Genomic DNA, 4,809 nt, shown 5'->3' on the forward strand with positions numbered 1-4,809 from the left:
ATACTTTTTTTTTTTTTTGGATTTAAAAACACAAAAGGAGGGTGTGGGACGGTTTTTCGTCCCCCATGTATCAGCTCTCTAAGGCCGGGGGTTAGTTTTTGAAGACTTTAGGTTTAAGCATAGTGGACCTACGTGTCATTTTGTTAATGTACAGTTTTGGAACTCATGAACGGTAATGAGTGTTTATATTGAACTAAAGTTGTACTTTAATTAAGTTACAACTGAATCAAAGTTATTTTAATACTAGTGCTATGGTGTTTCAAAAGGTCAGTTCGTAGTTTCAGAATATATATATATATATATATATATATAGCATATTTTTCGCTGTGGATTATCATGAATAGTAGAAGCAACATGTGAATATTGCGAATAATTCATTTATTTAGGTGGGGTGTTACACCCACCACCCCTCTCTTTCTCTCTCTCTTACTTGGGATGATCGCCGGCAACCGCATCCTCCCTCCTCTCTCTTTGTCAATTCTTCTCTCCCTTATCTGCTTTTTTGTTCTAGAAGGCGGGGAAAGTTGTAACAAGGCGGGGAAAGTTGTATACCCCGCCTTGTTACGTGACAAGGGCAGTAGTAGAATTGCATAGCATGCCTGCCATGAGTCTTGCGCCAGACGTGGAGTCTTCTAGTATGAGCTTTATTAAGTAATAAAGGATCTAGTTGGATTTGGATTCTTATAGATCATGCAGGAACGACGTCCCATTGCCTTCTTTAGCCAAGCACTCCATGGCCGAAATTTACAACTTTCCACTTATGAGAAGGAGATGTTAGCTCTTGTGAGTTCGGTACAAAAATGGCGTCCTTATTTGTTGGGCCAAAGCTTTGTGGTTCGTATGGACCATCATAGTCTCAAGTATTTATGGGACCAAACAATAGTCACTGAAGCACAACAGATGTGGCTCGTTAAGCTGGTCGGCTATGATTTTATTATCGAATACAAAAAAAGGAGTGAAAATTCTGTGGCGGATGCGTTGTCACGACAAGGGGAAGGCCATCTCTTGGCCATCTCCCTGCCCGTGCCTCGATGGGTGGAGTCGATCCAATCCGAGGTGCAGCAGGATGCAGACCTGCAGGAGCTGGTTCGCAAAATTCTGGAGGATAAGGCCGTGGGACCTTGGCGTTATCATTCTAGGATGCTGTATTTCAAGGACCGCATTTACCTCAAATCAACTTCTCCGTTGAATCAAGCTAGCCTTGCTGAATTCCACAATAACACTCATGAAGGATACCACAAAGGTTTGCGACGTATAAAGTCGGTGTTTTATTGGCCGAACATGAAACTGCATGTGTAGGACTTCATTAAGCACTGTGATGTTTGTCAAAGACATAAGACCGACAATACCAAGCCTGCTGGGCTTTTACAACCGTTGCTAGTGCCGTCCCAAATCTGGGTCGATATCTCAATGGATTTTGTTGATGGGTTGCCACTCTCTCTCGGTTAAACCACAATTTTTGTCGTGGTTGATTGCCTCTCCTAATATGGTCATTTCACGGCGATTAAACATCCTTATACAGCTCCACAAGTTGCGCAAGTTTTCTTCACAAAAATTTTCTAGTTGCACAGCATGCCTTCTTCCATTGTATGCGACAGGGACCCCCTGTTCACCAGTTCCTTTCGGCGTTGTTTCAGCTCAATGGCATTAAGTTCAAGTTTAGCTCTTCTTACCATCCCTAAACCGATGGCCAGACGGAGGTCGTTAAGTACCGCACAATTGAGATGTATCTCCATTGTTTTACAAGCACCAATCCTAAGAGGTGGGGTCATTGGTTACCATGGGTTGAGTTTTGTTACAATAACAGTTTTCATTCTGCCACTAAGCGTACTCCTTTCGAACTGGTTTATGGCCGAGCTCCACCTTCTCTCTTATCTTATGTTCCCGGGACCACCAAGAATGTTGCTGTGGAAGAAACTTTGCTAACCCGAGATGCCATTTTAAAGGAGCTACGCATGCAGCTCTTGAGCGCCTAGAACCATATGAAGAAAATTTATGATTGGACTCATCAGGAGAGCGAGTTTTCTCCCAGGGACTGGGTTTACTTTTGCCTCCAAGACTACCGTCAACAATAAGCAGTGGCGGAGCCAGGATTGTACTTTAGGGGGGTCAAGATTTTTTTTTTATTATTATTATCAATGAAATAAAAATAATCTAAAGTTAATAAAAAATTAATTAACTTTTTTTTTAAAGCCGTGCTAATCCCCATATTCAGGTTTTTTATTTAAAAAAAAAAATACAAAAAAACAAAAAGATAGCAATATTTAGGTCTGAAAACTTAACTGATGAAAGGCAAATACATTTATGTAAACGGATCCTGTGGAAAGAACACTAAACATTGCTGTGAAGCACTAACAAATTTACTTAACTAACCCACTTAAAATAACTACCCCATATGGCCATATGGCCCATATCCCATTACATAGCCCACTAACCCACTCCCACATTATCTAAAGGCCATAGACACAAGCACACACCATCTACCAAGTGGGACACGTGGTTGCCTCCAAACCACCCCCCACCTTATCACTTCACTTCCCACTTCACACGTTCACTATAACCTTCACAAACCTCCTCCTTCAGACAAATACTTCACACACTTATCCTTCAGACAACACGCTGCGCATAACATCTTCTGCTCACACAGTGATTGAACACAGAGAATAAGAAAAAATCGGGCATGAACTAACCAAATCATAACGCTTTCAAATAAATTAAAAGAAAATACTTCAAGAATCAACATGAATGTTGCACACCTTGATATGATTGAAAGAATCGTTACTGGGTTTAGTCGAGGAAAAATGCGAGGGCAGTGGCGCATCTGGAACAGATTTCTCTGCCTTGGCTGAAGAGGGTGCCGGTGAAACTTTCAGCGGTACTGTTTGTTGATGGATTTGTGCTGGGGTGGAAGGAGAAGAACGGAGACCGTTTTTCAGAGAGAACCTTTTCTTCTAATTAAAGGGAAAGTTGTTCCTTGTCCTTTTGCTTGATATACAAAATAAAAGAAACGGTGCGTTTGAGTCTTGACGAAATGCAACTCCAGCAAGGCAGCAAATAAATGAAACGACGCGTTTCAATCAAAAATTTTGGTTTTAAACTCTTCCATTGTTCCATTAAACGCTGTGTTTTACGAACTGCACTGTTTGTCTTCAACCTTCATTTCTTCTGAAGATTTTGAACAGATCTAAGCAACCTGGCCAACCTAATTTACGAAAACGCGAAAAATCATTGGCTAAGATCATAAATCTCAGTCCTTCTAAAAATAATTTGCCCCTTGATGAGAGGTTAGGGGGGGCAAGAAGGATATTCAAAAAAAAATTACAAGAAGTAAAGAAACTTTTGAGGAGGTGAGGGGGGGCACTTGCCCCCTCTCGACCCCCCCTGGCTCCGCCCCTGACAATAAGTGTATAAGCGGCTTAATAAGAAGTTATCTCCCAATTTTTTTGGTCCTTATCGTGTTCTAGCGAAAGTAGGACTTGTGGCTTATAAATTGGTCTTACCCCTTTCGGCCAAAATTCATGATGTCTTCCATGTTTCAATCCTGAAGAAATGGGTGGGTACGGGCATTCCTGTTCATAGTGATCTTTCTCTCCTCAATCCCGATGATGATGTCGTGCTGCCTCGAGCTGTTTTGGACCACCGTGTCACTCATGGCCGTGCAGAAATTCTTGTCCATTGGCAAGGGCATTCACCTGCTGAAGCTACTTGGGTGACCCGGGATGAATTTGTGTTGAGATTTCCTTCTTTTGCCCTTGAGGACAATGGCAAACTTAAGCAGGTGGGAGTGTTACGTGACAAGGGCAGTAGTGGAATTGCATAGCATGCCAACATGAGTCTTGCGCTAGACGTGGAGTCTTCTAGTAGGAGCTTTATTAAGTAATAAAGGATCTAGTTGGATTTGGATTCTTGCTCATAAAGCAGAATCTAAAGAAGGAAATAAGGGAATTATATCCCATTAGGTTTGGTTTTTCTATAAGGAAGGAAATAAGGGAATTATATTCCATTAGGTTTATGATTTTTTTATATGTCGTATATTTCCTCTTCTATTCTACCATGTATAACTCTATTAAAGGAGGAAGTTATTAATAAAAAAATATGTGAAAAATTACTGTATAACTCTTGTAGTTGATTGAGAGATTAGGGTTCCTCGAAAACCCTGTTATCAATCACCATAAGTAAACTCAGGAAATTAGATCATGCAGCTTTCCCTATCTCTAAAGCCATAACCCGTTCCCATACACTAGCCCATAACACCCCCCCTCCCCCCCCCCCCCCCCCCCCCCCCAAAAAAAAAAAAATAGCCCTTAACCCTCAAGTTACTTTGTCTATAAAAATATTATAATTTGGTCTAAATCTCAAAATTAAAACCTATTCAAGGATTAAAATTTGGTGTGCTGCGTTAATACTATTACCTTATGACCAACGCAGCGAAAACTTGCCAAGATGGTACGAAAGCACTAATTGAAACATAACCTCATTCATTCACAACTTATATGCAAGTTCTGGAAAACATATTCAATTTACTATTACATTACCTTGTTCATTATCACATGGAAACTTTGTACATAACCAATAGTCGTCACAACCAAGTCTAAACCTGATCAAACCTCCATAAGAGTCTCTCCTTGGCCTCAAAATACTTGGTCTCTACCCAAATCCTATGGGTCGAAGTCCATGGGCTCTCCTGTGTCCTGAGTGCCTATGACTATAAAATTAAACAATTTTGCAAGTCGAAGTGTGAGTCCACCACTCAGTAAGTAAAAGCCTCCAACCAATATCTTTGTGTGTGACGTGAGCCCCTTTTTTGCT

At 40.9% G+C, this 4,809-nt stretch overlaps 1 long non-coding RNA gene across 1 annotated transcript; it reads right to left on the reverse strand.

Annotated features, from left to right (window-relative positions):
• Positions 1-2,278: 2,278 nt before the first annotated feature.
• LOC133867754 (uncharacterized) lies at positions 2,279-3,389 on the reverse strand. The gene is made up of 2 exons (XR_009900161.1): positions 2,757-3,389; positions 2,279-2,635 (listed from the first exon to the last, which is right to left on the reverse strand). It is a non-coding gene; the product is annotated as an uncharacterized LOC133867754 (long non-coding RNA).
• Positions 3,390-4,809: the final 1,420 nt, after the last annotated feature.

This window comes from Alnus glutinosa, chromosome 5 (genome assembly GCF_958979055.1).
Source record: "Alnus glutinosa chromosome 5, dhAlnGlut1.1, whole genome shotgun sequence".
Taxonomy (NCBI): Eukaryota; Viridiplantae; Streptophyta; class Magnoliopsida; order Fagales; family Betulaceae; genus Alnus; species Alnus glutinosa.